This window comes from Lactuca virosa, chromosome 8, assembly GCF_052849685.1.
Source record: "Lactuca virosa cultivar CGN04683 chromosome 8, Lactuca_virosa_CGN04683_v6, whole genome shotgun sequence".
NCBI lineage: Eukaryota > Viridiplantae > Streptophyta > Magnoliopsida > Asterales > Asteraceae > Lactuca > Lactuca virosa.
The window spans coordinates 274,249,957-274,262,469 of NC_136433.1; positions in this window are offsets into that span (position 1 = coordinate 274,249,957).

The window sequence follows — 12,513 nt, forward strand, 5'->3', positions numbered from 1 at the left end:
CCCCAAATCTTGATGTGGTCTAGATTGGGAACTTTTCCAGTCCACACCTCGTGAGGTGTTTTGGCAACCATCTTTGTAGGGACTAGATTAAGGATATGGGCGGCAGTCTCTAAGGCATACCCCCAAAATGATATTGGTAGCGAAGCTCGACTCATCATGGAACGAACCATGTCCAACAAGGCCCGATTGCGCCTTTCAGCTACACCATTCAACTGTGGTGTCCTAGGAGGTGTCAATTGTGAGACAATCCCACATTCCTTAAGATAGTCAAGGAACTCAGTACTAAGATACTCACCACCACGATCAGATCGAAGCATCTTAATGTTCCTGCCCAACTGATTCTCCACTTCTTGCTTAAACTCTTTGAATTTCTCAAAGGTTTCTGACTTATGCTTGATTAGGTAGACATATCCATATCTACTAAAATCATCAGTAAAAGTCACATAGAACCGATTAGCATCTCTTGTGGCAGTTCTGAAGGGTCCACACACATCCGTGTGTATGAGGTCCAACAAACCTTCACCCCTAGCACAAGTGCCAGTAAAAGGTGACTTTGTCATTTTACCAAGCAAACAAGATTCACAACTATCATCTGACTTTAGGTCAAATGACTCCAAGACTCCATCCTTTTGGAGTTGGCCTATGCGTTTCTTGCTTACATGTCCAAGACGACAATGCCATAAGGATGCTTTATCTAAGCTAGTGGAAGAGTTAATACACAATACATTATTTCCTAGATTATCTACAACAGATACAGTTTCATACACGCCATCACAAGGTAATGCTTTAAAATAAAGAACATTATTAAAGAAAGCATCAATACTACCATTATTATTATCAAAATAAAAGGTAAAACCTTGTTTATACAATGCATGAAAGGAAATAACATTTCTTGCCATTTCTGGCGAATAATAACATTTATTCAAATCTAATGTAAACCCACTATTTAGCACTAAGGAATAAACTCCTATTTGGTGACAGGTGAAGCTTTCCTGTTTCCCATGATCAAGTTTATCTTTCCCTGCTCCACATTCTCACTTCTTTTTAGTCCCTACAAATCACAACATATGTGAATACCACAACCTATATCAAGGACCCAAGACTTAGAATGAGGTGAGTTATTAGACAATATAGTGTATATACCTGCATGGTTGGGTTTTACTTTCCCATCCTTCAAATCTTGCTGGTACTTTGGGCAGTTTCGCTTCCAGTGCGACTCTTCATGGCAATAGAAGCATTCAACCTCATTAGGGTTAGCAGAAGAAGTGACAAAACCTTTCTTGGTTTTGATTGAAGAGGAGCCTTCAAGGGTCTTACCCTTGGTACCCTTAGAAGGGTTCTTTCTCTTCTTCCCTTTGCCATGCCCGATTGCCAAGACATTGGCCGCAGTTGGAGTAGGAGTAGGAGCAGTAACAACCGACTTACCTTTTAGACCACTTTCGGCGGTCTTCAAGAGTCCTTGAAGTTTACTGAGGGTGACTTCTTCCTTGTTCATGTGATATGTCATGCGGAATTGATCATAACACGATGGCAAGGAGTGCAAAATGATGTCTATTGCTAACTCCTCAGGGAAGTTCACATTCAGCTTCAGTAAACGGTCCGCATACCTTTGCATTTTCTGCATGTGGCCCGTGATGGGTTCACCATCCTTCATTCGGGTTGTTATCATGGAGGAGATTATTTCATATCGCTCTTGACGAGCACTTTGATGGTAGCGGTCCATCAAGTCCTGGTGCATCTCAAAAGGATAATAGTCCTCATAGGACTTTTGGAGCTCGGCTGTCATGGTGGCCATCATGATGCATGCCACTTTTGTAGCATCTCTTTCATGTACCTCATATTCAGCAAGCTCTTCAGGAGTAGCAGTTGGCTCGGATACCTTCAGCTCCTTGTCGAGAACATATTCTTTGTTCTCATACCGAGTGACCATCCTGATGTTTCTGATCCAATCAGTAAAGTTGGACCCATCAAAGATGGCTCTCCCACAAAGATTCATGAGAGAGAAGGAGCTAGTAGGGTTTGACCCAGAAGCATTGTTATTGGAAGACATCTGAAAAGAAGAGGGAATATATTAGATTAGATTTTGAGATAGTCCTTAACAAAACACCCAAATGTAATATTAAGGCTAGGACCCAACACAATATTTTATAACTTAGAAGAGGGATGCCGTAATCTAAGCTATAAGATATTTGAAGGTAGGTGAATGACGATTCACCAATTTCCACCATGAAAAACGAAATATTTAATTAGGTTTTAATTGGTTTAGAAACTCCTAGATTCTTTGAGATTCATTGAACTTTCTTCAATGGCATGTTTCAATCTCGAGTGTGCCCTTCAAGTTTTGTGACTGGGATGCCGAGGATCACAAAACAAGGTGTGAAGTAACCATACAAATTACTTGGTACCCTTAATGTATTACCCCTCAATCGATGTTCCGGTTAACCACACACGCTCCATCGATACTATGATAAACATTAAGTCACCCTTTACCTACCTTGTTAAGTTTAAGTTAGTGTGCCGGTTAACCACACACGCTCCACTAACGACTTAAACAAAGTGTAAAGTGTAATTTCATGGATTAGCACCTTATTCACATTTTCCTAAAATAACTAAGATTGGGAATTCAATAAAGTTTAGTTACTTTAGTATTATCATTATACTTTTAATGAGAATTTATAAGTCCTTGTCCTACCTGTTCGGCTAACGACCCTCCACCGATCAAGGAAGCGGTGGGTGAGAGTGGACACCCATTAAGTTGCCATTTTATAGGCAACAACCTTATACCCCCCTTATAGACCGGCTTCGTGAATGAGGCGTACTAGCGGTAAGACGACTTGATCTTATACATATATAAATATTATTAAACTTATAATATTATAAAGTATAAGGGTTGAATTTTAACTTTTAAAATTCTAGGGGTTGGAACTAAAGTTTTTAATATGACTTTACATGTTCCAAAACTTGAGGGCAAGTTTTGTAAACTTTCAAAACTTTTCATTTCTCATAACTTATGAGTTAATGGTTACTAAAAATGAAGACTCTTCATTTTTTGTAACCTATGTGTTCTTTTAATGGTTATTTATAAATGTGACTTTTGGTTATCCATAACTTAAGAACTAGTTATGGACTCCATTAAAACACATAAAGATCAAGAATTAATCTAATAAATTGTTAGCACATAATTTCTATGATCTTCTAAACTCGTATGTTTATGAATGTTCATATCAAAAATTTCAAGAATCGTAAGTACATATACAAAACTTGAAATTTTGATACGAGCTTTTGAACAAAACTTCGATTTTCAAGTTTTTTTTTTTTTTTTTTTTTTTTTTTTTTTTTTGCATCAAGTATCAAATAAACAAACCAGGCTCTAATACCACTGATGGGTTTTGAGCATTCTAACACTCCTATGGTGTACATGCAACCCTAAAAACCTTGGATCTATGTTTGACTAAGATACATGCAAATAATTATTTTTCCAAGGTTCTTATCCTATCTAGCATGGCATGGGGAACTTGAATCAAATAAAGCTAGTAGAATTACTTACCTTGTAGTTGTAGTTGATTGCTTGGAGTTTTAGAGCCTAGCACCAATAGTGTGGATGCCTCAAATGGAAATCACAAATCACCACAAACTTGGAATTTTGAGAGAATAGTAATCACCTTTCTTGAAATCGGCCCTCTTACTTTACTCACCACAACTAGTGTGATTTCAAGAACCAAAGCCTCCTTTATATAGTGTGGTGCATTAGGGTTACATCCATGTAAACCCTAATACCCATGTCTTTTCATTTCCATGAAATCCATGGGTTAAAGCTCCATGGAGTATCCATGGACTTTCCATGCAAGCCTAGCCCATTCCAAATAAGCATTAGCCCACACTATATAAATATAAGAGCCCATATTTAATTAGTCATACTTTTGATCTCTAAATTAATTCTAGATTAATTATAGATCAATACTAATTAAATAATATGATTTTATATTAATATATTAGGACTTATAATATATTAATAAATCATAACTTATACTATTCTCAAACGATTAGCCACAAATTGGTCGGGTGAAGTGCAACCCAAATGGACCATGCCGGGTCGGGTCAAGTACATACCAAATATAGTTATGGACTTAGACACTATATCCAACAGAAAGATCGACTCACACCCGAGTCAAACAACACCAAAGTAGGTACAGAACTCACAAGAAAGTACCTAAACATATCACAAATAAGCACCATATATAAACAAAAGAATAAGCAAAAGATCACATACCATCTACCACATCGGGTGCTGCGCGGACCTCCTCCGCTGTCAACTGGAAGGCTCTACCGCGAGCCTTCGACGCCTCGTCTTTCACGGGCCGACTCTCTGTAGCTCGAGTAGAAAAAGGCGCAGATCCCTGAAGCAACTGCAGGCACTCGGCCTTCCTATGGTCAGTCTGGTTGCAATGGAAGCAAACCGAAAATCCCTTGGGGAAATCCCTCGCGATATGCCCCTCCTTCCCGCACTTGTAACACACACCTGCTCTGCACACCCCATCATGGCTCTTGCCGCACTTCCCACAACTGCGGCCCTTCTGACCACCTGATCTCGAATCAGCACGCTTTGCCCGCTTGGCCGCCGGCTGAGACTGTGCTGGCCGCCTATCCCTCCTCTGAGACTCCGCCTCCTCCCTGGCCTGAGTCTCTAGCTCAATCTCCCTCTTTCGAGCATTTGCATGGAGCTCGGCAAACGTTCGGTATGTAGAGTTCGCCACGAACTCGCGAATGTCTCTCCTCAGAATGCTCAGATATCGGCTCATACACGCCTGCTCAGTAGACACGTGCTCAGGGCAAAACAACGCCCTCTCATGAAACATCCGTGTGATCACAGTCACAGACTCAGTTCCCTGCTTGAGGGACAGGAACTCCTGGGCCAACCGTTCCCTCTCTACCGGGGGGACGTACTCGTCTCGAAACATAGCGGTGAGCCTCTCCCAAGTCACCGCGGTAAGCTATGCAGTATGAAAGTCAGCTGTCACAAACTTCGACCAGTCCTTCGCTCCCAAGCGAAGCTGGTTCAGCGCGAACCGTACCCTCAGATGATCCGGACAAGAACATGTGTAGAAGCATCCCTCAATGTCAGAGATCCATCTCATCGTGGCTATCGGATCCTGAGTCCCATCAAACTCTGGTGGCTTCGTGTTGCTGAACTCACGGTACATCAACGAGTCACCCCCCTGTGGCCTAGAAGTGGCAACGGCTGCGGTGGCCTCAGCAACAGTAGCATCGGTAAGAGCAGCGTACCGCTCGTCAAATGTCTCAATCAGCGTGGTCTTGATAGACCCAAACATCTCTGGTATCTCAGCTCGAATGGCTGCAACCACCTCATCATGAATCATCCTGCGAATCTCATCATCGCTAACACCGCTGCTCTCTGGAGTGTGGTGCGTACCCACCATGATGTCTCTGAAACATAACACAAAAGAAATCAGAGACTCGCTCGAGCATTCTCACACTCAATCACTCAACCGTACTTGCTCCTTAGTACCCTAAGGATTCTTACTTGGGCTGCTCACTGATCCAGTGTTTCCAGTAGTACGGGCCCTATACTACCTTCTACACCACATCAGTTTTCACCCCAAGTCCTCCTCCTAGGATTCTAGTTCACAAGTACCCTATATCTCACTGAGCGTAGGCTACCACCCAGTAGACCTCTCATAAGCTCCTCTCTACTACATACTCACACTCGAAGAAATTCACAGTAGCAGTAACTCCTAGGCTAAGGCATCATAATTCAGGCTCACTCTAGTCCAAAATATGAATACCTAGCCTACTCTAGCATGCATAACACATCTCATAACACATATCGTAAGGGTATTTTAGGAAATCACCGTTCGGGCGCTGGCTGATTGTACACACTGCTCTTTTTTCGCTTATTCTGGAAATCTTTTACTCTTTTTAGAAAAATTGTTTCTTTTTGAAAACTTTTCTCAAATCCTCAGTTTGAGTCCACATATTGTCACACCCCGCTAAAGCCGAAACACAGGGCGTGGCAGTACAAAGGGTTTCATCGCAAAAGTTAAAAGACAACACCAACCATAGTATTAAAAATCATTACAAATTCACAATGTGTTTGAACAACTTTTAAAAGAAATTACAATGTAAATTGAAATACAACACATGCGAATGCTCCAAAAAATGAAGTGTCCCTAAGTGCCACTTACTCGATGATTCCTGAAAAAGCATGTAAAACGAGCGTCAACTATAAAAATAGTTGGTGAGTACTCACAGATAAACAAAATAATACTGGTTCCATGAATTGAAATCAAAGTTTTGATAAAAGTTTCCAATAATAAAAGTATATTGTTAAAATGAGTAAATAAGTTTGTAAAAACAAAGTTCTTTGTCATCATGAGAGATAAGGTATGTTGCCCAAATAAGATGCAACATTCATATTCTCATGGAAGAATAAGTTCGTTACTCAAACGAGTAAACAAGTTTCATTGCTAAAATGAGCAATCAATTTCGTTGCTACAAGGAGAAAACAATTTCATTGCTAAAACATGTATATAAGTTTTCAGTAATAAAAGTTCGTTGTTGTAATGAGAAACAAAGTTCATTGCTATAATTAATAACAAGTTTATTGCTATAACGAGAAACGAGTTTGTATGTGTATGAGCAAACAATGAGTCTCAACCAAACCTATGACCGAAGCCCTATCAAGATCTATGCTTATCGTTCCATAGATGAATATGGTATCATGCACTCCAGCAATAGGGCGAGTGAGGAATTGTCAATTCCTAATAGCGCTATCCATAATGACCATTGGCTCAAAGAGTTAATGGTTAGAGATAAGGGAAGGGCCTTAGTACGATAAGTTCTCATGTTCCGTGTTGCATAGACATACATAGAGAGACATAGCAATAAAATAGCAATCATGTTTGATACAAATCAATTTAAATACAACATTCAAATAATAGATTTTCGGGACATGCTTTTCCACCCAAAAACATAAAAACTGAAAATAGGGGAGTGCGTGAATACTCACAAGTGAGATGATGCAAATGGTGCCTTGATCTACGCTCCACTCGTACCACTATCGTTTTTCCTACAACGACGTTACACACTAATGAGTCCCTAATTGAAATCTAATACTAGTATACTTACTACTACAATAGAATTATGCCAATAATGTGTCAAAATTTAATATTGATAAGTTACAAACATTTTTCTGTGGAAATTAAGTTTCAAAGAATCAATTGTTATATAACAATTTAAGTGGAAAATTTCCATTATTGAAATGTTAATATTTAACATTTTAGAGGTGTTCCAATGATTAAATATTCAAAACGAAATCAATTTAGTTCTAAACTTTCCCAAACTTTGTATTTCATTTTTAATTGAAGTCAAAAACCTTAAGATAAATTTTCTTGAATTTTTGATTTGTCTAACTATTTTTCACCATTTAATTCCATGAATAATCATAAAATCATGGAAAAATAGTAAATTATCATGAAAAATTCTTGTAATTTTTGTGTAACTATTTTACAGTGTACATAATCTAGGAAAAATATTAATATGTGTTTTCAAAAAGTTTAACACAAATTTTCTGATTTTTGTACATTTAAGTGTATTAAATCTTGGGAAAATAGAAGAAAAATAGCATACAAAAGATAAAAATCATCAAAAAATTTATGTATTATCCTAACATATTATAAGAGTTTCTGGTAAATTTTCATGAATTTTGGATGAGTAAAACTATTTTTCCTGTTTTTAGTCCATTATAAACACAAAAATTCAAAAAAAATAGATATACATTTTTAAAAATTCCCAAAATATTTTTCGGAGTCTTAAATATAAGGTACAAGCTGCGAAAAATAAGAAATAATATTTTCACATTTTCTAAAGTGGTTTTATGATTTATTAGAGCTAAATAAAAAGAAAATTAAAAACCATACTAAACAGTAACAAAATCGATGAAACTTTATGAGAGATGTTTATTAACGTAAAGGGTCATCCACAAATATTTCCAGAATTTATTTACAAGTTTAAGTATTTTATATGCTTTAACACTCTATTTTATTATTATTTTCATGTAAAAATAAAGAAAATATATATTGAGCTGAAAATTTCCAGAATTCAACTTCAAACAATTTAATAACAATGAAAAATTGTTTTCTTATTTTTGATGTCGAAAAACATGCCTAAAGGCTCAAACAATTATAGAGAAAACTTGATTCTTGTGATTTTGGTAAAAATTATTGATGTTACTTTGAGAATTTTTGCAACATGTTCCAAAGGCTTTTGAATCAAGATATTTTTATACCTCTTAATACATGATGTTAAGTGCTCAAGTTAATTTTTCCTTGATTTTTAGTGATGAATAAGATCTTTGAACATGCAATACAAAACTAGTATTCACAAAAATGTGCTGATTGAGCAACAGTTTTGTAAAAATTGCTAAAAATCGAAATATTTGAATTTTCCAGTGAGGTCAGATGGGTTGGAAAGCTAACTCAAAATTTTATATTTCAGGAAAAGAATCCCGAATTTTGGTTAAGAAATGAGTGAGATATGACAGTTTAAAGTCAGGTAAAGAAATCTGGCAGATTGCATGCATGATGATTGGTTAGAAAAGTGAGTTTTCATCATTTCCTTGAGTAAATCTTTTGAAGTATTTTAAATATATCATGATAAACTCATATTTTAGTCATGTTTCCAGAGATCAAAAGATTAAAACTTATCAAAATGTATACATGAATTTATGAACAAAATTTTGTTTCTCAAAAACTCTTAACTTGAGTTTGATGTTTTAATCCTTAAAATCGATTTTTGCACTAAGATCATGAACATGAAACCTTGTTTATCATACATGCATGGTGTTAAAACACATCCATCATGTTCTAAAAACCATTTTAACAAAAATAAAATAAGTTTGAAGAAGATGAAGAAGGAGAAAGTGTAAGAAAAAGAGCAAAACTTGAAGAAAAAGTGAAGTAGAAATCGATTTTACCTTCAAGAATACCACAAGATGATGAAGATTTCGAGTTTGAGGAGTGTTCTTGGGTTTGTTTTCTGGAAAATTTCATGGTTCTTAGAGGGAGGAAGAGAGAATGGAGTGGTGTTTGGAGAGAAAATTTAGAGAGAAGGTAGAGAGAGTTTTCTAGAGAGAGAAAGAAGAGAGATGTGTGTGTGTTGGAGAATGAGAGTGTGTGAGAGAGAGATATATGGGAAGAGAGGGGTCCGAAATTTTGAGTATAATAACCCTTTCTCATTCATTTTGTTTTATAAAATTTAAGTTATTTTATAAAATATCTAAATTTTATATAAAATGTGCACTAAAATCAAGTTTTTATTCATGAAACCTTGATTTTTGACTTATAAATTAAGGATGAATGTTAATGACTTAAATTTTTATTTTCCTTGATTATATTTCCCTGAATTTAATTGTTTTAAGATAATATTATAAGTTTCATAACTATTTTTATAGAATTCTTGATGTTAAACTTTATAAAATTTAGGTTTTAGGGTTTTTAGGGTTTTGAGAATTAATAAATCTTTAGATATCAAAATCAATAGAATCTTTGAGACTTCAATTTATCTTATGGTATTATAACTCTTTTATAGTTATAAATAATATTTGTAACTTATTTTTATCGGTTTATTGGCATTCTATGTAGTGATTCCGAGATTCAAGCGAAATTGAGGAATCAAGTATACTAGTCCTAGTCTTCAAATTTGACTTAAGTTTCTATGAGACTTTGAACTAACTTCTACTTCTAGGTCAAGTGCATGATGTGTGTACATGATTCATGAAATATTGTTCGAGTCAAAGAGTGATCCAAATATGGATAGTCACTACAGCTTAGTAGATGTAGAATTCACATATCAAGGTGAAATCTAAGTACACCATCCATTGTTTCTATCTGTTTCCAAGTTTCTAGTAGGTTATAACTTAGCTTCTAATTACTAAGTCTAATATGTGTTGTGCCTATATGTGCAACTAAGTTTATCAAATCTAGAACTAACTCGAATTTTGACGGTTGTCACAGTCTCCCCCGGTTGAAAGAATTTCGTCCCGAAATTCAATTCGTGACACATTCTATTAGAACTCAGCCGAATACAATTGTATAATTGGAGAGATGATGACTTGAAGAGCTCTTTGATTATTTTGGGTTAATTCCTCAAGGGAACAGCCCAACTCTTTAGCTATAATCAAATTAATGGTTCCCTAATTCGAGTTCTACAGTCTAGATTGCGAGAAATTAGGATCATGGAAATCATGATCCAACCATGGCGACCTAGTTGAAAAAGATTATATAGTTAGATATTATCTAACTTAAAAGAACGTTATAAGTTTTGCTGAAGCACCAACTGCACTGAGTGTTAAATCCGCATTGATGCTTAAGTCGCATTCTAAATTAACACTAAGTGTAACTTCGCCGCTTAAAAAAAAGAAGAGATTAGGAACAATTTGCTCACTTTCGGGTTGGCTACTAAATCTGGAAAAGATACATTCCAAAATAAGAAGGGGTACCACGAATGAAAGTGAAGCGGTCGAGGGTAAGTTCGTAAAAATACGTAGTAAGGGTAGGCAACGAAGTTTTGGTACATCTCAAATGTAAAGGCTAATTAAGTGTCGTCGACAAAATAAATTACGAAATGATTGAGCATCTCCGAGGCTATAATTACTACTACGGTTACTCTTACAATAATAAAACCTTATTCGAAGAATAAATATATTTAGAGAGTCATTGTTGCAAATGGAAGCGATGAAAGTTTATGATAAGTTAAATCACATTGTGTAGATAGCATTTTAAGTGTTTAGAAGTGATAAAAATCTCACTGTTATCAAAATGTGTGTTTAAAAATGATAATTAATCTCACTATTATCAAAATGTGTAATAATTCCAAGATAATGAAGATACATGTGTGGCGATCCAACAAAGTAGTAAAATACTATAAAGATTAATTAAGGTTAAAGGTTTAAGTCGTCATTAAAGGAATTTGTATAGAAATATTTGTATTAAACTTTTGAGAAATTGTCCAATTGTCTAAGTCAGGACAAATTCAAGCTTACGGGTCAGACTATTTATGAAAACAAGTTTGAGAGTTTAGGGACTCACTGAAAATTGCAAAGTAAAATACTATTTTAAGAAAGGTGTAAAAATGTTAATCTTTGAAAATAGTGCATTCATAGTTTAGTGTTTATACAAAAACAATCATTTAGAGAATAGATAATCGTAAAATTCAAAACTTTTGATGTATTTAAAGAAAAGAAGAAACATAAGGAAATATATCCTTCACATATATTTTGCAGATATAGAAAAATTATAAGCATAAGGGTATTCATCTTTGTATTACTTATAAGGAAAAATACAATGAAAATTGCATTTTATATAAAGTTTCTGAATTTAGAACGAAAGTGCAAATGTAAATAAGGATCACTTGTTTATAGAGATTTCAAAATAAAAACAAGATGTATATGATAAAAAGGCGTAATTGAATATATCAAAGTTGACTAAATAAAAATTATTCCTCACGGCTATACATGTATTAATTGCTCAAAACGAAAGGATAGACTTCTAGTATGTATGTGTACAAACATGATACCAGGAGAAGCAAAATAGACAGAAACAAAGTTAGACAATGTATTATGTTACTATTATGGGTGTGCGAGATCTAAAGTCATAAGGAGAGCAAGAAATCAAGTGCGGGGGAAAGAAAAAGGAAGGTAGCGGCGGCAATGATTGTTATTGTTAAAATTATAAGAACAATACCTATAGGTAGATTAAAACCAGGTTGAGATATATTTCAAACTTCAATATGTGATGTATATTGATGATTAATAGAAATGAAGAAGTTTTAAAGTGTTTTCTAAGGTTTGCTAAAAATTCACGAGTTATCTATTAAGTTAAACTCCATTTGTGAAAAAGAAGAAACACTAAAACTTGTAATTGAAAATCTGACAGTTTTGACCTTTTTGACTGGGGTCTAACAATGGTTAAAACGGATAAGGTAAAGACTTAACATATTTAGATGAATAATCGTGCATTGTCAAAAGTACGTCGCTGGAAGTTTAAAAGTGAACACTAAGTTTTGCAATGCTGTAAGTTTTATAAACTTTACAAAGTATAAAAGTAATTTGAAATAAAATAAATAAATGACGTATGTTGGAAATGTAGGAATTAGAGATTTCTTATAAACATGTTTGAATTAGAAAGTTGTAAAAATACCATGTTGGGTTTCAGGAAAACACATTTAAGTAAAGTAAAATGCCTAAATGAGAAAGTGGTCAAAAGAGCCAAAACAAAACTCGTTTGAAAGATCCGGTGAAGCTTTTACACGTAATATGAACTTCAATGTCATATGTCTAAGTTTTATAGCATAGAATTTAAACACTTTTATAAAAGAAAATGTTTCTAAGTTTTTAGAAAACGTGTCAAAATGGTAATCAAGGTTTAAAATGGTGTATATGCCTTTAAAAGCACATCAATCAATTGAAATGAATTTGAAATGAAATTGAAATAGCAA